This window comes from Pinus tabuliformis, chromosome X (assembly GCF_031772625.1).
Source record: "Pinus tabuliformis cultivar Carrire ecotype Pingquan chromosome X, CPIR1, whole genome shotgun sequence".
Taxonomy (NCBI): Eukaryota; Viridiplantae; Streptophyta; class Pinopsida; order Pinales; family Pinaceae; genus Pinus; species Pinus tabuliformis.
In genome coordinates, this window is record NC_142308.1 from 343,771,275 (window position 1) to 343,794,190 (window position 22,916).

Here is a 22,916-nt window from a genome sequence, read left to right on the forward strand (position 1 = left end):
TATTTATCATCTTTCTGATCTATCATCTATACGGTCACGTAAGTCAATCTGTTTTTATTGTTCAATACGTTGACAACAATAAACCACGAAGCCAAAAGCTCTGCCCTGCCTCTAGGTTGGCTTGGAAGGACGGGGCAGAGTAGTGTTCCTGGCCTGAAACTCAGTTTATTGTTTTTTTCTTTTAACCCAATGTGTTTTTTTATTTATCATCTTTCTGATCTATCATCTATATGGTCATGTAAGTCAATCTGTTTTTATTGTTCAATAGGTGGACAACATTAAACCATGAAGCTAAGAGCTCTGCCCTGCTTCTAAGTTGGTTTAGAAGGACAGGGTAGAAAAGTGTTCCCGGCCTAGGACTCAGTAGTTTTTTTTTTCCTTTTAAATCCAATGTGTTTTTTTATTTAATTGTACGAGACTTTAAGAAAACATAGGTGGACAACGGGTTGCCGAATTCTCTACTAGGGTATCATGAGATATTATTTTGTCTGAGTGATTGGAGTATAAAATATAATTGTTTACCACCAATTTGCATGCTATTTGCTTGTACTGTGATCGAATGATTGCGATGGTCCAGAATTGTTGAAGCAATTTTTAGTTTTATTTAGCAATTCAGTATAGTCTCTATCACTTAGATATATATATGATCTTCCATCCTCTAAGCCAAGCTACAGGGTGAGCATCTAACAGTTGCAGGGCATACAATTGGATAGTTGAGGTTCACCCAGTTAGATGGACCATTGCACATGCTTTTGTTGGATCTTAGGCAAAGGAAAACATCTAAGGAGATGTCAATAAAAGACCATACCTTTTAAGCCACTGTGAGAACATGAGCGCCTAATAAGCATAAAGTTTCATTTGAGCCATTCCTCTATGTGAATTGTTAAAGAACTCAAGAGAACTACTGGAAGAGTATGGACAGTTTGGAATTTTGTTGAGCCATTTCTCTATGTGAATTCTTAAAGAACTCAAGAGAACTACTGGAAGAGTATGAAAAGTTTGGAATTTTGTTTTGCAACTGCTCCTTATTCCTGGCTTCATTTAGGAACCACAAGTATATCTCCTCGTCCAAATCTACATGTAGGAAAGTTGTTTTAACATCTAATTTCTCTAACTCCAAATCAAGAAAAACAACTAGTTCCAACACAATACAAACATGTACAAGCTTAACAACTAGCGAAAGATTTCATGGAAATATATACCTTCGCAGGTTTTGGATAATGTGATCAGGGGTGTTCTGAAGCACATATCAGATTGCATTGTAGCCACATTTCTCAGTGATAACGTTAAGCAGTTCAATACAAATGTTGTTATGGGAATTGAGGTTGATTTGACACTGCTAGAATCTTTTGCAGATACTCAATTTCATGACAGTGGCTTGGATGAGCTTGAAGGTGCAACAGATCCAAAAAAGTCTTTGTTAGAGGCAAGGCAGTTAGTTAGTCTTTTATTAAACAACCATCCAAAGAATTTCATGAATCCTGTTATAAGGGAGAAGCAGTATAGTTCTTTGGATTACAGAAAGGTGGTCATGATTTATGAGAAATACAGAGATTCATCTGACAGACTCTTTGGAACCTTTGGTACGTAAACTTTGAAGCAAAATGCAAAGAAAAAATCACTTGAGACATTGATAAAGAGACTGAGAGAGTTGAGTTGATGTAATGATAAAAATGCTTTATTTATGGAGTTGGAAAATTGTCATTTTGTAGGGTTAATAACCTTGTCTAATAATCATTACTAGAAAAGAGGCCATTTCCTCAAATCTTCTTCTTGCTAAGTTCCTCATCCTATTGTTTTGTAGTCACCATCAATAGTCACAGCTGATGTTCTGGTAAAATATTCCTCCTCGAGAGCAATGGAATCTTAGTTAATGGACATTTATAACAAATTCTTGTGAAGTGTGGAGGATGGAGAACATTGTACATCAAGATGGGGCTCCATTCATGTATTATCACACTTGCAATGTAAGCCTTCCAGGCTTTTATTTTTGTGATCCTTGTTGTTGCGAACATGTCGAGCGACTACGCTGACAAGAGCCACTGCACGTATGTTTTTTTTTAATCTCAATTTCTATCAATCTCTCTTCCTTTTCCTTTTCAAATTTAGTGTCATTTGTCACGAGTTCGAATCTAGCTACGTCTGAGCTCGTTCGTTTTTGGGTTGTTTTGTTGCACAATAAAAAGGGCTTCCAGATGGACAGTATTGTGGAGACAAGCTATGAGATGGGGTACTGCGTTATATGTAGTTGTTATAACTTTCATTTCTATGGTTCCAGAATGATATGATAATTGAATTTATTTGGTTTTGGTGTAAACAGGCATGTTGCGGATGTATCTCTGGAGAACGACTGCAAGTGCAGCCCCAACTGCCAGTGCGGCACTTGCAGCTGCCACACATGAATCAATAGAATCTCTTAAATAGTGGCCGTCTCTCCAATTGGTGTGTAATAAGTCTAGTATGTTCCGCGAGACATTATGCATAATTGTGGAGTGTCATAGATGTTCCTGTACCTGCAATTTTAATAAAGACTCAGTTTACATAGATTTGGGCTTTTGAGTGTGGTTTCTATTGTTCATGGGATGCCAATTATTATGTTACTCGTGTTAAGTTATCTTTGTTTTTGTTTTCAAAAATATTATATAGGAATATGTATACCTTACATGGGCTTCTGCAATGACATTTATAGAGTGGTTAATTGTTTGTTTTTAAATTAAAATACATTTACATGAAATTCTCAAATTCTCTTCCTTTTTTGTTTCAAGCATTGTAGCATTTTTAAATACATGTGAATGAATCTGGACCCCAATAAATACATATTGAATCAGATAGTCTTGTGGTTTTCTTTATGTTCTTTTGCGTTTACATGCTGCTCTATTCTCTTTTTCGCTTCCAGTGTAAAGGACTTACATTCCCAGTCTGTTCTGTCTCCTATATCTTTTACTCTATTTCAGATTTAATAAGCTGCACAATATTAATAACAGCCCAGAAGGTGGGCCGACAGGAAGTGTAGAATCCAAATATCACAGAGGTTCTATCAACCTATATTGTGAGTTATCTGGTGCATTATAACTGTCTACTATCAGAAAATAATAGCTAGATTCCTATTATGTAACATGGAGTTGGCATTTTGTTCCTTTTGATTCAAAAGTTTCAAATTCAACTTGCCATAAGATCTTATCTAATTATTTATTATCCTACATGTTTGAACAAATTCCTTTCTTCATAAATTTTTGAATCCTTTGTATGGAAATTTGAAGTGTTTAACACTAATTGGGATGCTTAAGACAAATGTACATTGTATATGTGATAGTTCTTGTTTCAAAAACTTTGTATGCCTATTGTACCACCCATTTCGTGATAATGTAACATTCAGTGATATCTAGAGTGTAATTCTTTTATTCAATGTGATTCACATCAAGTAAATTTTCTTTTTACTCATCCAGAGGTGATGATTTTGATTGAAGGCTAAAGATCTAAAAATAATTGTTTATAATTATAGTTTTAATTGTGATAATTTTAAAATTTTGTTTCTACCTCAGTAGTTGTACGTTTGAACGAAAACAACGTGTTTTTCTGTTCTGTTTTGCATTACCCAAATTGAATTTGAAGTTTGCTTGATGCATCATTATTATTCATTCCTGATAGAGTTCTGAAGATCTCAACACAGTTGCAGAATGACTCCATCCAACTACACAGGGATACATAAGGGGTAAACAGAATTAGAAGACAAAAGGAGCATGTCTTTATTTGTTTTGCGTGAAAATGAAAAATTAGAAATGGAGTTTTGGATCTCATTTTTCGTGCAGTCAATTTTATGTAAAGACCATGCAAAGTTCACAACATTTGCTTAAGAAGTATTGCCCAGCCGTATGAATTATACAGTTTGTCAGAGCTTTGTAGTGACAATGGTCTGCACTGTCCATTGTGAACAAATAATGAGTAGAAATATTAAAAAGATTTATGAATAATTAAGTAAATGAAATATCAAAAATGGATCTTACTTGGGACAAGCACAGATAGATTTGATACAAACTGCTCATTTTTAAATAAATTCAAAACATATTAAAAATATATATTTATATATAAAGAAAGATTTCTCAACCTTTCTTTAAAATATTTCTTATTGCACTGCACTAATGTGGCATGTTTCACGAAGAATATGAATCAAAGTTGGAGAAGATTTACAATTGTGGAAGCATATGTTTGTGTAAAAGTTAATATATATATATATATATATATATATATATATATATATATATATATATATATATATATATATATATAGAAAGATTTCTCAACCTTTCTTTAAAATATTTCTTATTGCACTGCACTAATGTGGCATGTTTCACGAAGAATATGAATCAAAGTTGGAGAAGATTTACAATTGTGGAAGCATATGTTTGTGTAAAAGTTAACAAATACCCAAATTGAAAATACAATTGAGATTTTAACTAATTTAATATATATGTGTGTGTGTGTATGTATTTCTAATATTTTTTAGAAAAATACTTGTACTTTTTAATCTTTTATAAAATTTCAACAATTCCAACTTCATAACTCTGTCGACCTCTCTTTGTACCTTCTGGGACAATTGCTAGTTTATATTTGCAAAGTGGAATTAAAATATTTATTAAATATTTTACAACGTTTTAATGGTGGTGATTCATTTTTTAATTAATTCTTGAAACTCAAACATAGTGTTTTTCATTTTATAAAACTACAAGATTCTCAAATATTGCACAAAGAATTTTAAATAAAACTCAAATTTTGAGATTACTATGTTATCATTTGTGTAGTCCCAATTTATATTCTAATAAAACTTATATTGATCATCAAATAAGAAATGAACTTATAGCTTGTATTCAATCTTAAAAACATATATTCAATGTTAAACAACAATACTAGAGTTGTGGATGGAAAATAAAGTTGTATTGATACCTTCCATTTTTGGAAACTTAATAGAACTGAGTTAATCATGATTTTAATTTGAGAGTTCCAAGTGTACCAAACACAAATAAAAAACACCTAGAGGCTAGTGTGATAGGAAACTTAGAAGTTCAAAGCAAGGTGTTTGATAAATTTAGGAATATTAACTTCAATAATAAATATGCAGAGAAGTAAAACTATGTTGTTGATAAATTATTAATGAAATCTTTGTTTCATTATTGTTTTTGCTTTAATTTAGCTAAATTTAAACTAAGGGGTAGTTCAAATGTCGCAGTTGGTTCATACCTTTCAAAGTTCAATAATTAAACTAAGCGACAGGAACGCTCGCTATGCAACCTTGTTAAATAAAGAAGATAGTTACTATTAGGTATTACCAATAATAACAATAGTTATTATGAGTATTATTTTCAAATTTTTAAAGAAAGAATGTATTATATAAATTTATTTATTTATAATTTGTAAGGAGGTTGATTTTTATTTTTATTAATATTTTTAACGAAGTAAAAATGAGTTTAGTTATTATTTCAAAATCTTAATTTAATCTCCCAATGGGGGCAATTTTCGAGGGTAGTGGGGGATTAGGGTTGTGCTCGCCACCCTAAATACGAAGGGAGAGTAAATGCAGGGGTGGTGTGGCCACCTCCTCGCATGCATAACCTTGTGCTTATGTCCTACTTAATGGAGAGGTTTTTGTGTAAGATAGAGGTGGAGGGAGGCGCTAGTTATTTGCGAGTTGCCTAAGGAAACTCCAAGTTGTTTCCCTAGCGCAAGAGAGAAACAAGGGAGGAAATTGGAATTGGAGAGTTTTTGTAAGATAGTGGAAGAGGCCTAGGGGCCATTCCTAGACGCCAATTTTAGTAGGAGGCAGAGGGGATTTAGTGTTGAGAGCTACATGGCAAGTTGAAAGGAAGAAATTGAGGCGAAAGCCTTCAGAAGGTGTGGATAGAGAAGGGAGAGTTGAGCTTCCCTGTAAGATTTGTCTGTAGGATGAGGGTACAGAGAAGGAAAATTGGTGGGTTTTGTCCCTACATAAGAGCGATGACCAGGTAATTTCCTTCTATTTCTGGGCTCTGAGCAATCTTCAATATTTTGCTTAAAATTTCCTTTGGTACATTTCTAGCAAGATCTTCAAAGGGTGTAGGGTGGACCATAACCTTTGAATAAGCTTGAAGGACCCCGAGCAACAATGTGTTGGTGCAGGTTCGAGTTCAACTTTTATTGCCTGTCATTGTTGGACATCCCTAGTTGCGAGCAAGGGATAAGGACCTAGTATTGTGTCCATGGCATGCTTACCCCATCGCTTCAGAAATAGATTGGTAATATAAAATGGAGTTTATATGGTCTTAGGGTTTTCACCCTCTTGAGTTAGTAGTTGGTAGCGGGCATAGAGTGGCGAAACTCAGACGATGTGAAGGGTTTGGTCTTGGTTTGTAATTATCTACCCTCTACCCTTTGTTTGTTCCTTGGATTATTATTAAGTTGGGCCTTCCATCAAGTCTAGTTTGAAGTTCATATTGTAGTGGTCCCCTTGCAGTTTATTTTGAGGCAAAACTCTTGGGTATTATAATTCTAGTTGACAATTCAAGACTAATCATGTGCAACAGGCATTGGGGAGGAGGGAAAGGTCCTCAGGGTTGCAATAGAGCCCATCAAAAACCACAAGAAGCAGCTAGTGAATATCAGACAACAGTCCCTTAAGACACTCAGGGAAATTCATAATTTAGATTCCTTTGTTGTGCATGAGAGGTAGGTCTTCTCAGAATCTGAGATCTGGAAGATGTTGCCACTTGAATTCCTAACCCATGACATAATCGGAGATGAAGGAAGCATTATTTCGGGGCATTAATATTGTATTGGAATATGAAGACCTTGTTGAGAAGGTTATTAATGGGTAACCAAGTAGATAGATACAACATCTTCCCCAACCTAGAGAATGCTCAAAGGGCTCTCGCAATCAGTGCTTTCTGTTAGGAAGTATATAGGAGAGGCTCGCACATTTTGAGCTCCATTTTCATTGTGAGTTGAATTCACTTGCTCATTCAGGAGCAAGTACCAGAGACATTCTTCTAGGCACTTCTTCTGACACTTGAGTTTACACGACTATCTTCAGTTTTTGTGTTCATAGTACTTCTATAGGTAGCCTACTTATGTTAATTTTGTTGATATTGCTTGAGTTCTAGACTAATTACTCTATTGGTAGGTGGTCAAGATGACCTGGTTTCCCTTTGGGCAGGTTGAGACCACCTACTTAGTGATTATTACGATGTGGATATCTCATAGATGTGTATGCTTTACTTCATATCTTGAGGTAGTATAATTTAAAATTACAACAACAACAAAAACAAAAATAAACTTAATTTAATATATAAAACAAGATTTGATCTCTAATGACAATTTAACCTCTATTCAAACAAACACTCAACAACATATATAAAATAAAAATTAAAAATTATTGAATTAATATTGAATAAAAAATAAAGTAGAATAAACTATATCCATTTTAAATATGGATTTATCAAATATGGAAATAAATCAAAATAATAATAATAATAAATAAATATTGAATTAATAAATACAAAAAATAGAATAAACTATATCTATTTTAAATATGGATTTATCAAAAATAGAAAGAAATCAAATTTCTTAAAGTGGATTTTTTTATGATTTAAATCTATATTATATATTAAGAAATTTACACATTAAAAAATGGTTAAGTTGAACTAATAGACGATGGTAATAAAGTCCTAAGGGATAGCTTATTTGGTCGAGTTCTTATTGCTAAGTACCTCGCCTATTCCCGATCACGGGGTCAAATCTCCTCGACGTCCTTGGGGTTAGGCCTTGCTAGTTTGGTTGGCGGGTAGATCACTTTGAGTTGATCTACTTGGATTTTCTCATGGATGTAGCGACCACTCAGTGTCCATAAGCATCTCCAACCTAGTCAACATAAACATTTTGACTTAGTCAAAAATAAAATAAAAATGGATGCAAGTACTTAAAATTATATATTAAATAAAAATAAAAATAAATAAATAAGTAAATTAATTAATTAATCTATAAAATTGCCATGGTTTACAAGCCCATGGTATTTGTCAAGATGAAGCATATTAAAAGGCTTAAGGAAATCCATTATGGAATGCAAGAGTACTAGCTTAGATCCTTAGATCCATATTAACTCTTTACTTGATCCCTCTTGGTGCATAGTAGATCTGGATTTAATATAGATCTAGGTTGTTTATATATTTAATTGATAATATATAAAATTCTAAAATAAATTATTGAAATTTTCAATTGATTGGGTCTACGGGTTTTCTAAAAACTAATATGGGGAGATGTTATAATGGAGTGTTACACCAATATAGATCCATCATAAGCATAGATTTAGCAAGTGTCGAGAAGAATTAAGTCTCTTGAGGTGCAAAACTTGAAAAAAGGTTTGCACCTCCACATATTGATCCCTCTTAGCACTTGATAGATCCAAGGTTAAGATGGATATATATTGGTTCTTTTGCTCTTACCCCCTCTTTATATATATATAGTGCATATCAATGCCACTTGAATTGTGTAGAGTTAAACTTGCAATTCCAACAAATATTTGACCCTGAAAAAAGACCCAAAATGTAGAAAAATAAGACTACTTGAATGCTTATTGTCTAATCAATATACATTTTGGAGTTTTTGGCCGAAATCCAACAAAGCAATTTTTGGTGAAATATTGGTCTTTTGTTATTTAAAATCTATTTTTGATTGCATATATGGATTCACTACCCTGAAAAACCCTAGGGCACTCAAATTGTGGAGAGTTCACAACTCAATCTTATGATTCCAACAAATCCCTATCGAATTTTGGACAAATTCAACCTGCAAATATGCCCAAAAAACTTTCGAAACATATCATAGATAGACTACGACTTTGAAATGTTTTAACCATGAAAATTTGAGATATTTTAGTTAAAAGGGACACTGAAATATTTTATTTATGTAGCATATTGTATATATTAAAATGTTTTCTTTAGTAATAATGTATTTTTAAAGGCAAGTCAATATTATTTAATCATATTAAAATATTTTATTTATGATTAAAGTTGATTTTATTATTATTAATATCTTTTAAATGCCACATTATTGATGCTTATAATGTTTTTAATTAGAACTAGCCAAACTTATATATTTATTTTTGTTTTTTTATTATAATAGACATTGTCTTTTATTTAGAGAATAATTTATTTTTATTTTGAAAGGTACACATGTTAACTTGAGTTTAAGCGTTAGCTCTCTAGGATGTCTTTTTGTTTGTCATGCAAACTACGTTACTAAGAGACTTTATTTCCATTGTTGATATGGTTTCCCAAGGGGCAAACCACGATAGGAATTGCTTATGATGTATATGGTTTTCCAAGGTAATCAATAGAATTAGAAGCTTAACAAAAGGAAGGAAGGAATTGCCCCTCAACATGGAAGGAATTGCAGATCTCCCTCCTAATGGTTTGTAGATTGCTTCACAATCAAGTATCCCATCAAATAATAATAACAAAAAAACATAATATTGTCTCAACCAAAAATAAAAAATAAAAAAATAAATTGATTCAATTCAATTTGTTATATTGTAATTTTTTCTTTATTAATCAACATAGATCCATCTTAACTTCGGATCTACCAAGCACCTAGAGGGTCAAATCTCTGAAGATGCAAATATTTGTTTTGTTCGTTTTTCAAGTGCAATAGATACAAGCACAATATTTCTAAAATACTAGTAATTACTTCTAATGATATATATCTTCTTTTAATAATGCATGTTTATCATTAAGCAACTGCACTTCATAAATTCAACCATAAACCATAAAGACAGTAGAGATCACAATGCACAAAGAGAACACAAAATTTACCCTGGGAAAACCCATTTGGGGGGAACCTAGCAACCTTCTTCTTAGAGAAATTATTTAGTTCAACAAGAGATACATCTAATGCAACTAGTTGAGATGCCCATAAACAATCTTGCTTGTGTGTGATTGAATGGTGCCTTTGTGGAGGAGGTCAAATTCTTTTATGTAGTGTTATGCCTTTGTGAATGGGTGTGTCTCTTCACTGGGGCCGACTTGACTCAAGGGAGGGTTGAATTCACTATTTTGGAGCCAAAAATTCAAAATTCAAATGTTTATCTTTTAAATATGACATGAAGAACATGTCTTACAATAATTCTTTCAAGGGTTGACTAATCAAAGTGACATGAAGAACATGTCTTACAAATTCATTATAGATTACAAGGGCTAAAATATAAATTATGAAGACCAACCATAACTACAAAATTCAACTCTCCCTCTTTAGCTAGGGAGGTATTCGTAATGACTAGACAAATTTTCTTCTTGTAAACAAAATTCTCTAAGAAAAGGTTATAACAAATAATTGCCATAAAGGGTCACAATTGTGACACATGGTAATCCAATAACATCAAATAATTTGCCGTAATTCGGGTCAGCACTTTCGACCTATGGTATATCCTTACCATAATTCAGGTCAGTGCTTCAGACGAATGGTAAATCAACTGCATCAACTAATCCCATCATTCAGGTTTGTACTTTTAACCTATGGTGTGTGCTCACCATAATTTAGGTTAGTACTTCAGACACATGGGATATCATTTAGCATACAACTAGTCATCATAATTTGGGTCGGTACCAGACACATGGCATCCAAACTAGTCATAGTTCACCATCATTTGAGTCAATGACACATGTTGAACTGCCAAAGGCCAAAATTTAGCAACACAATCCACAAGCCGATGTTAAATGAATATGGTGCTCTAGAACCATTCTTCCCAATTCAGGTCATATATGACACACTAAGAATGGTAGTCCTCTGTCAGACCATTCTCCCTAATTCAGGTCAATGTACTTGACACAAAGATAATATCCCTAATGTGGGTCACAATAATTGACACACGGAGAATGTCAGTCCATGATGTTATCTCATCACCACTCCTTCTCAATGAGAGAGGCATTCCCCACAAGTCCAAGCTTGTCTATGAAGTATACAAACTTCACTCGGGACAGAGGCTTTATAAGAATATCATCAATATGTTCATCAATGGAGACGTATTGGAGCTTCATTTCTCCCTTTTGCACCATGTCACAGATGAAGTGGTACTTGATCTTGATGTGCTTCAACCCATCATGGAAAATTGGATTCTCTTTCAATTTCACATAACATTGATTATCACAATATATCACCATCGGCTTAAGCACATGATCAAACATTCCTGCGAGAAACTTACAAAGGCACATTGCTTCACAAGTCCCCAAGCTAGCTGTAATATATTCTGCTTCTGTAGTATTGAGTGTGATAGATGTTTGCTTCCTACTCATCCACGAAATCACAACAAAGCCCAAACAAAAGTAGCCTCTAGAGGTACTATTTTTGTCTTCAACACTCCCTGCCCAATTTGCATTTGTATAACCCTGCAGTTGTATATCACCATTTAAGACATAACTCAAAAAATAGTCAACAATATAACGTAATATCTCAATATACGCTTTGTTCCTATGCAATGATCATGTATCAGTTCCACTTGGAACTAGCTCAACATGTTCACTGTAGAGAAAATGTTTGCCCTGGTATTAATCAAATACATGAGTGAGCCAATCAACTTTCTTTACATGGATGGATCTACCAAATCAAAATTGGTGTCTCTCAACTTTCTCAAATTTGTCACCATGGGAGTCAACATCAACTTATAGTACATCAATCGAAACTTTTGCAGGATCGTGATGATACATTTCCCTTGATCAAGAAATATTTCATCGAGCTATTGCCATACTTCTAGCCCCCAATAGTAGTGCATCAAACCAATATCCTTCATATCAAATGAAGTGTCCAACTCCTTCCTACTTCAAATAATAACATGCTCCACACCTATAAAAAATAAGTCATCAAAGTAAAATAATAGAATCATAGGTTCATTCTTCTCGAACTTAAAGTACAGGTTTGGATCAACATCACTTTTGGAGAAACCAAGTCTTGTTAAATAACAATGAATTCATGTATACCAGGCTCTTGGGCCTTACTTAAGTCCACACAAGGCTTTCTTCAACCTGCAAACATGAGACTCTTTTCGATGGACATCAAAACCTCGAGGTTTGTCTATGTACACTTCTTCCTCAATCACACCATTAGGAAAAGCAGTCTTTACATCCATTTGATGTAGATTATAACCCGTAGAAGAAGCATAGAAATAATGGATCTAATGGTAGTGTACATGATAACTAGAGAAAAATTATCATCATAGTCTTCTCAATCTTTCTTGAAGAACCCTCTAGCCACATATCTCTCCTAATATTTGTCAATGTTGCCATCCATTGCATGCTTGATCTTGTATACTATTGACACGTGGGATTTTGATAGACCCAAGATTTGCTACATAGTGGCCAACAAAAACTTGTTCAACATTGGCCCTTTCAGCAACACCCATAAGGTGGGTGAAGTCTCACCCAAGATGCTAATGGGTGATTGTTAGAACCAGGTTTTTGCAGTCTAACAAGACTGTCTATGAATTATGACAATAGATTCCCACCAGACGGACACTTTCCCATTCTCTTACATTTGTGCACTAAGGAGGAATTTCAAGCCCCCCTGGTTCACCAAATAGCACACATGTCACACTTGACAATGTGTAGGGGTATAAAACGACATGCATCTTTAGCCATTAGGGATGACATCCACAATACCATACACTAGTTCTTTACGCAAACACCATAGTAACTAAAGACATTAACAAGCTTCCAAATAACCAGACCATTCAAGATATGCATGAGAATTTATAGTAATAACAAAGTAGTAAATACATAATGCCCTTGTACACCATCAACAAAAGCATACATTCGAACAATAACTCAAATCATAAGGAGCAACCCAACCATCCATCATAGTATATAATTAGATAAGCAAAAGGCATCATGCACTACAGTACAACAATTACTCCACCAGGCTCACCAACCATTTTATCTACACAACATATAAAATGGGAAATCATCTACAAGGTAGAACCAAAAATATATATCTATATCTATGAACTTTACATCAAGGCTACATAGCAGCTACAAACTCGACCATCCATGTCTACGACTACAAATAGACAAACACAGATAGACATAATAACATTATTCTTAAGAAAAGTCTTTTGGTATAAATCACATAAGATAAATTTTTGGTCGACGCATTTCGAACCAACAAGTGTGGTTCATCATCAGGACCATATGAAGAGGCAGACCATGGCAAAGGCTTAAATAAAGAGCAATGCAAAGACATAATTTCAAGTAACGACTATATTTGAATATAGTCGTTACATATCAATATTTTTAATAAATTAATAAACTAATATCATTATGTAAATATTATTTTCCGAAAAATAGTAATATTTGGTTTTAATAAATTAATTTAAATATTATTTTTCAAAAAATAGCCGTTTAATATAGTCGTTACTGAATAATATTTGTTTTTAATATATTAATAAATTAATATCATGATTTAAATATTATTGTTCAAATATATCCGTTACTTGAAATTATGTCTCTACATTGCTCTCTATTTAAGCCTTTGCCATGGTTTGCTTCTTCATCTGGTCCTAATGATGAACCACACTTGTTGGTTTGAAACGCATTAGCTAAAAATTTCTCTTGTGTGATTTCTACCAAAAGACTTTGCTTAATTCATTATGGATCACAGAAGCTTGAATATAGAAACATTATTCTTCTTTAGCCGCCAGTGACTCGTTGTGTCCTTCTATGAGCAAGCTACTTTGTTTCGCCTTCTTACCAATGATCTGTCTTGAAAATTCCCTTTTATCTCTGTTGGGAATCCCTTTGAACCTTCTTGGCTCTCTCCTTAATTAATCCAGTTGTACTGTGGGTCGTTAGGATATTTCTCGATTCCTCTTCTGAGTTGGCCCATGCATGCTAATCGTCTCTTGAATTATCTCCCCCCTAGTTTCTCCACTTTGTTATCCTCCCCTTACTTGCAAAATATCTATAACTTCTTCCTTGCAATGAAATCCATTACCTGCTTCACCCTATTGCAAAATCCTAACTAATGATTCTTCCTCACACGTGTCTCTTCTCCTTGGATGTCACCATCTCCTTCCTGTGAAGTGCCTCCCTGCGCTGCACCTCTCCTCTTGCGCCAGCCCTCTGCTGCACACTATCTATACCTTTTGAACTCCTCGGTCCTCCTGCACAGTTCTATACTCAACAAAGTTTAACAAAAGAAAAGAAATTATGGGCTCCAATAAGCCCCCAACACAAAAACGTGGCTTGTCTTGAGCCACTCAATCCTCCTCCTATTCCCATGGATTTGGTAACCTTTGCTCTTACTGAGGTTGTCTTCATGCTTCTAGTACAACAACTTGTTGAGGCAATCAAGTGGTCTAGATGCATTATAATTCCAAAACTAGATAATTGGGGAGTGTCACACTCCAAATATCCATAGCAGTACACTCAGAAAAAGAATCCTTGCCACCATTCTTTCTTCAGGACCGAGTTTTATCTCTATCCCTGACCCTTTCCCCTTTCTTCTTGCTATACTTTCTCCTTCCTCTTGCGAGTATTGGTTGGACGTTGACCTTTTAGCCTTCTCCTCAGTACCGCGAGGGTTGCCTTGGTAGGGTGGTTCACCCTTTTTCAATCGATCACCATGCACTCTCGAGGTAATCGTAGTCCCCTTTTCCTTCTAGAGTCGAGGTTCTTCTGGGTGTGCCCACGCCACCCCATCATGCATGGGGACAAAACCTTGTCTAACTTCTACAACCCCCAAGGTGGGGACTACCCCGACATTGGTTTGTTGAATATACTTATAAATCCTTCCCAAAGTCAGTGTCAGGCTAAACTAATTGGTAGATCTAAAATGTAGCGTAAAAACCAATCTTATGAGCGCAAGCGCCCCTCCCCCCCCCCAATTTGGGCCACCTCATGTAACCTAACCATCCCCCATGGATGAAATCTCCAATTCTTGTTTTGTCATCCTAGGTTCTTTCGACATAGTCTACTCTTCCACAACCCTATCACCTTACCACTATCAACAACTGGGACACCTCCTCTCATCATTTCCTCAATATTTCCCATTCTTCCTTTAGCTCCCTCTGTGAGTTTCATTATATTCGTTCTTCTTTGCACCACCCTTGCGCTAACTGTCTCCCTACAATCATTAACTATGTTCATCTGCTCTAACCTTAGCTATTCCAAGATCTCCTTCTCAATAATTCCTATATTCCCGACCCGTCCCTTAGGTGGTATTTTATAGCACTTTGTGCTTCCTGCTCCTTCACAAGGTTGATTTAGCTATTATGAGTTTTTTTTATCTGAGTCATTATTATCTTCCTTATCCAAACTAGTTGCAACATATTTTTTCTCTTCCACTTCAGTATTAATCTCATTTAATTCCATCACCTCAATAATCCATGGTTCAATTTGACACCTCACACGCTCCCTCCTATGCCAACTCAAGTTCTGTAGCTTCCCAAGCCGATTTCACTCATTTCAACTAGGATTACCATACCGAAGATGGTCAATTATGTATTGTTCTCGTGATGTGGTTCTGACCTCCTCTTGAACTTCTGAGCTTCCACATGCTAGAATATGTTGTCGTTAGTGTGCCCAAATTTCAAATATATAATTCCCGATGCCCTTTTCAATTTCTTTACATGATTCTTCCTTGGTGGGTTTGCCCCCAACACTACATGTTGTCTATCTTAACACTACTCCTATGCCATATCATTTCCATCTTGTACTCGTCCCCTCCATCACGCAAGGTTAGTTTAATCTTCATCCTCTTAACGATTCTCGTCAATAGTCTACTGCACACTTAGCCCTAACCTATGTACACCAAAATGTATTTATATACATATGGGGTAACACCCATTTCCACTAATTCCTACTTGGATTAGTTATCTTCTCGGAAGGTGGCACAACTTTTGACCTTGGCCACCTTCTTATTAACCATAACTGTTAGACTTCCCCACTCCTACTCCGCCCTGATTTTGGTACTGTCCTCCATTTCCTCAAAGGTGTTGGAGAATAGGTCCTGGTACTCATGTAGCAAGTCAGAAACCTTACCAACTGTGTCATCATCCCAATAGTCTCCAATAGTCATCGTTTTGGGACTCTCTTTCATCCCTATATTCACCTTTCAAGTTTGGATAGTCTGTGTGTACTCATCAAACTGCAGTGGCGGTCCATCTACTATGTGTTCCCCTTCAACCTCTGGAATTTGGATATTTTTGGGATCGTCTTCATCTTCTCCCTATTCCACCAAATTATAGCATTCTATAAACCTTTTCATCCGCTACATATCTCTATGCGCATAACATAGTGGTTTGTTTTCCAACACTGCCAGCTTCATTGCGATAAATATCTTCTGTTGCAACACCTTTAGTACATTGTTAAGTGCTGGTTCCTCTGCTTCAAAGTTAAACGTAGCCCTGAAACTTTGTGTCATTTCATTCCAGACCTGAGTTACCCTGCGCACCTCCAACTGAATGTATTAGTTAGCATGAATGGTGTCCATGGTGTGTATGGATAGATGCACCCACTCATGTTGTGGCACCCATCCTTTGGTCCATGTTGTGACACACCGCTTCAAGTTCTTTCTGGGGGACTCCATGCCAAAATATTTTTCCCCAGGGACCCCAAAGTTGGTCTTGAATTTAACCTTCATCAATTGCTTACACTTTTTCCATCCCACAATCTGTTCTTTATGTGTAACCCACCATCTGGAGGGGGTTGTGCTCAACACAATGTCCAATGCAGGAATCTTATAACACTCTGATATTTGGTCTTCATACTCCTATACAAAATTATCTACCTCAGATAATCCATCGATGTGGGGTGGATTATGCACCTCAGTTCCTATCCATCGCACCATTCTTAAGATATGCACGCACCTCAGCATATTGACCTCATGGAACCAATTCCGCCAATTCTCTAAGGGTTCCTCCAAATCTGAGGCGCAGGATCCAATGATGCGCTAACTCGGCACTCTGCCAGTTATGGGATTTACGTAGTCCTCTCATTGAGTTGTGACATTATAAATGTTGTCCATTCCTCTCGACTGAGCTTGCCTTTGATTGGCTCGATGTTCGATCTCATTCACGCAAATCCAATGGTGCTATCACTCAGACATCTTCACCCTCAAAAATCATTTGTCTTTTATTTAAGCTAATTATTACCTTATTATCACATGCCTAGTCGATCCCTAACATAGCAATATAAGGATCAGTGTCATCCATGATCTCGATCACTTAAAAATCATCAGTGCTTGACACCCCGTCGATGTCCAGTGGCTCTCCTATCCATCGTCTAATGGGAAATATATGTTATTGGTTCACAAACTTAAGTTGAATCAGAGACCAAGTCAAATTTGTCTTCCCCATCATCTCCCACATGCTCTTCGACAAAATATTTACATTTGACCCCAAGTACAGTACGATGTTGTTCATATTGTACTCCCCAATCTATGTGTCAAACAAAAATTCTTTGTTGGTTCTCTTCCAACAATCCACTTGGTTTACATCGCATGGTGAAGCTCACTTAATGTTCACTTTAGGTCTGTTAGCACACTGCTCCACCATCTTTTTAATTTTTTTAGAGCATAGTGATAAGCCCTGGTATTGCATCAAGGATGTTGCAACTCCCAAAACTCTCAACTTAAATTATCAACCTAGGGTTTGTACAAACTTAGAGGTGACAGTGGTATATGCACAACAGGTTAAATTTTACTCATGTCACCCTCGGTCATTAGATCATATCATGGTATTTAGAGATCACTCCTTCACCTAACTATAAAGAGAATTTCTTATGAAAGCATGTCATGATTGCAAGGAAATGAACATGACTCTATCTACATAATTGAAAATGTATTTCATTAAATGTAAAGGCTAATTGTAATTGCATGAAAGGAATAGACTAGTCTAGTTGCAGAAGTAAACCATGCCACCCTACTTGCACATTAATCAAATCAATAATCTACTTGCATGAATCATTTATCTAATTGCAACTTGATTCAACATAACTATGGAATTCAAAAATACTAAGACTAATTCTATTTGTTCTCTTGTGATTAAAGTGAGGAAAAAATGGGTTGGAGTGGTCTTAGAATCTTCCTTAATCATGAAATTAAAGTCTGGGGCCATTATTCAACTTCAAAATGCAAGAGTTAAGGTTTAGAGCAAATATGGTGGTATTTTAACAATGTTATAGGACTACTACAAGAAGTCTAAGAGATTTATGAGGGCAAGGATGGTGTCTTCAGGGAGGAGCAAGATGGATTGAGGTGAATGAAGGGCGTGGGAGCCCTTTTTCCAAGTGTATTAATCATCGGAGGCCAGCTATCTTGCACACAAGTTCATGCCCACAGTGTCCTTCATTAGCCCTGTAAGGGTGATCTCGGTGGCAAATTTTGAGAGCAGTATGAGGTGTCCAGGAGGAAGGTGGAATGGCCTGAGTGGATGTGGATGAGTGTGCCAACCCCTGCAAGTCAAAAACAATCCCTACATACTAATCAAGTACATGCATTAAATGATCAATATTGCAACAACATGAATCAAAGTGGAAAGGATGAGTTGAATTTTATTTCTTTAAGATCTACTCTAACATATACCTACTCTAATTGTTTAATGAATGCTACTAACTTCTAAGTTTCAAAAACCAAGCATGCAAAAGAGTTTCAATCCAAAACTTAACAATTGTCCAAGAAATCATAAACACGTGTTTTTTACTTGTTGTTATAGATCTTCCAACCACCCTTCCCACAAGAGAGGTAGTGATCACCTACAACTACATTTTTTGTAATATAATTTCTACCTAAACAAAGAAAGAAATACAATGACTTTAACAAGAAAAAGGAAAGAATATAAGAGAGGGACTAAAGCCTCTGGGTTGGGACCAAACCCAAGGGTTTCAACCCTCCAAAGTTAACTCAAATGCAGGCCAATAGTAAACTTTTCATTGACGAAAAATGAGAGTCACATACATCATATGAAATATGAAAATAACAATATCAATCACTAGGCTCTCAGTAGCTACTCCTCTCTCCAACAAAAGTTTGAATCCTAATGAGCCTTTAGGTTTGTTTATTTATACAAAAAATAACTGAAGGCATCTCCCTTGAAAGGGGGAGTGATTCGCTCCAAAATTTTGAAATTGGTGGATTTGGTTCCCTTAGATATTCATATGCAGTTGAGTTCCTTGGCTGCTATTGAATTCGAGATGATGTTGAGGAATATTTGATCTCGAACCGAGTTGTAGAGTTAATGTAGTGGACAAGCCCCTTATATTCTCTCTAGATGTCTCCAATCAGCCCCTGCAAAGTAAATATCTCAAAAAATGCTTATTTTTCCTACATATTAAACACATTAGGCCATGAAATACAACAAGCACCCTTTAGTATTCCTACTAATAATATTATGGCTAAAAATGAATGTGAGAAAATGAAAGTTTTAAGGGTTGGAGGATAGCACGATGGGCCTCAAAATATACGTATTGATGGGACCCATCATCACCCCCCTGCTGAAGGTGTTTCTCACCCTCTAAGCAAATCAGTCACTGATGTGAAGTTAATTCATGGCCCTGGTGGCCTATTTGACATCCCAAGGCATCTCAGATGGTGTGCCTTCCTATGGGTAAAATCCTGCATTTGCTTCTATTTTTGTCCTCTCCTTTTGTTCCTCTACCTGGTCTCTTCTCTCGTGTAGGCCCAACATCAAGGGAGGAGTAAGTTTGAGTCCTATACACCTGATCTTCAACCTTTACATGATTATCTTGTAGAGTGGGGTTCTGTCCAAGGAATTTCTTAATCTTTCTGGAGAGTGATACTCTATGATTTACAAACTGTAAGGTAGAGCATGCCATCTTCTTTAGAAATCCTGCAAAATTTCTGTCCCCAACATCCTAAAGGTGTCTTCAAAATGGAGGATAGTTTGTTCTTGGGTTGCCATATACCGAGGTGCTAATTCAGGATCAATGGAGATGAGGTTGTGGTTAGTGATGACAGCCTCGTGGATCACTAATTCTGTTCTGATGTATAAAGGCTCCCTCTCTTATTTTGTCATCACCCTCTGTTGGGCCTAAGAATTATCCTTAAAATACATCCACTTTCTCTCCATTCACACATTTTCTCACCTCCATTCCACCACCATGTCACCACATCACCTTCATCATTAAATGGGTTACCATTGTGTTTTCCAAAACATTATTAATTCTTAGTATTTTAAAGAGAATTTGTGGTTAAACTTTAGAAAATAATATCCATATACTTATACCTAACAATTAGAATGAGTTTGTTGACATGTGTAGGTACAAAGGAAGCTTTTGAGGCACCCTTATATGGCACTCTATGTTCAAATTCGAATTTGAGGAGATCATGGACCTCATGGAGAAGATCATGGAGGATAGGGTTATGTGTCACCATAGGTTGAGAGATATGTGGATTTGAAGAGGGAATAGTGGATCCACATTATGAGTTTATTATCATAACTTGTGTATAAATAGGAGTGTTATCTCCTTCATTTGTAATTTGGAATTTAGAATTTAGAATTGAGAAGTTAGAATTTAGAACCTTGGGATCTTATAAATTTGTAATGAGAAGTTAGAATTTAGAATCATTGTAATGGAGATTTTAGAACTTCTTGGAATGTAGAACTTGTAATTGCAATTTGCAATTGAAGATAAATAAAATGGAGCTTCTTTGATCTTCTACATTTGACTTCTCTTTTTATGTGCTTGTGAATCCTTGGAAGGACCCCCATTGTTTAGCAAGTACACTTTTGTTTTGAAAGCTTTCATTTTATGTTTGTTTGTAAATTTCATTAGGTTCATATGTTTGAAATATTAACGAATGACCTTTCGTAAAAAAGTATTAATGTTTCTTTCAATGAATCTGATTTGTTTGATTTCATTAGTTTAAATAGTTTGTTGATTAAGATGATTAGAAATATTAATGAACAATCTCGTGCAAGGGAGATTTAATATTTCTTACCCTTGTCACAATGTCTTTAGATTTCATTTTGTTAAACCACTAAATAGGTGTTGGAGATCCCAATGAAAGACCTCCTGTAAGGGAGCTTTGGAATTTCTTCACCTAGCTTAGTTTAGTTTGTCTCTAAGTCCATATATATTGGATGATCCTCGAAGTTTACTTACCCGGATTGATAGTAAATGAAACTCTAATTTGCATCCGCATTTTAGACCCAACATTTTGGCGCCGTTGCCGAGGAGGATGATTTGGAGATAGACTTAGGAAGTTATTTTTATTGCAATTTCTTTTTATGGACTAACTTGTGAAACCTGGTGACAACAAGATCTTTATAAAGGAGTTCAAGTTTTTTTTTTAACTCTAATTTGCATCGGCATTTTAGACCCAACATTTTGGCGCCGTTGCCGAGGAGGATGATTTGGATATAGACTTAGGAAGTTATTTTTATTGCAATTTCTTTGTATGGACTAACTTGTGAACCTGGTGACAACAAGATCTTTATAAAGGAGTTCAAGTTTATTTTTATTTTTATTGAAATTTCTTTTTATGGACTAACTTGTGAAACCTGGTGACAGCAAGATCTTTATAAAGGAGTTCAAGTTTTTTTTTTAAACTCTAATTTGCATCGGCATTTTAGACCCAACATTTTGGCGTCGTTGCCGAGGAGGATGATTTGGAGATAGACTTAGGAAGTTATTTTTATTGCAATTTCTTTTTATGGACTAACTTGTGAAACCTGGTGGGCATTCTTTCTTTTTTTCGCTTGCAAAGCTGCGCGCGCCCTGCCTGATCGCGCCCCTGGAGATCGACTTCAACCAGCAGCGCATCAGCCTGGGCCTTGGCCCCAGCCATGGCCCTCCCGGATTCGCCTCAGGAGGACCACGATCCTCAAAAAGCCTTCCCAGATCTGGTGAAACCTCTCCCTCACCAACGCCCCAGACCTGCAATCTCGAAATTTGTTAAGAAGCTAGATGTTCTTCAGGAAGTTTAGCTGCCTCCAACCCTACCCCGCATGGCAGTGCTATCCCTTGCCGAGAAAGGATTAATAGGGAAATTTACAGGCCTTTGGCCATCGCCAAGAATAGTTCAAAGATGGGTCGAATGAAACTGGTCAGACAAGATCCAAGGGAAAATATCAATTAGGTTCTGCAGGAAAGGGTATTACACTTTCCACTTCGAATTCCAAAGAGGACAAGGATTTGATCTTCAGGAACGGGCCATACTTCATGGACTCCAGGGGTCTCTATCTCAATAAATGGACCCCAGATTTCGATCCAGAACTGGATATCCCTAGTGTCATTCCAGTCTGGGTCCGTCTCCCTCACCTCCCTCTTCACTGCTGGGGAGACGAGTCTGTTCGGGCCATAGGGAATGTTGTTGGCAAATACATTGACCGTAGCGAGCCCAAGGACAACATGCAAGCCTGCGCAAGGATCTGTGTCGAAGTGGATCTAGGTAGAGGACTGCCTGAAGCAATAAAGTTGAAAGTGGACGACTGGAGCCATATCCAGCAACTGGATTATGAGCAGATACCATTTAAATGCAAGGTATGTCATGAATACGGACACTTTGCTAATAGATGCACTAAAATTGTTAATGCAGAGAATGATGAGCAAGATGGTCATTGGGAAACAGTCAAAAAGAAGAAATCAGCTCCCCCTCCCAAGCCTTCCATGGATTCTGAAAACCCTGGACCCTCTAATCTGCGACCTTCCTCTTCCTCTCCCTCCCCATCTGCCTCTCTTCCCCCTGAACCGCCCCTCCCTTCCTCCTCCAACCCCTTCCTAATCCTCTCCACTGTCGATTCTGCCCCTGAAAATCCCTCCTCTGAGCCCCCAGACTTCCATCTACCCCAGACCATCTCCTCTCAGACCCCCCTTGAGCCCCTTTCATCAAGGATCACCCGAAGCTCTTCAAAAGAACATGGAGCAACCAGCGATACATATAAAAAA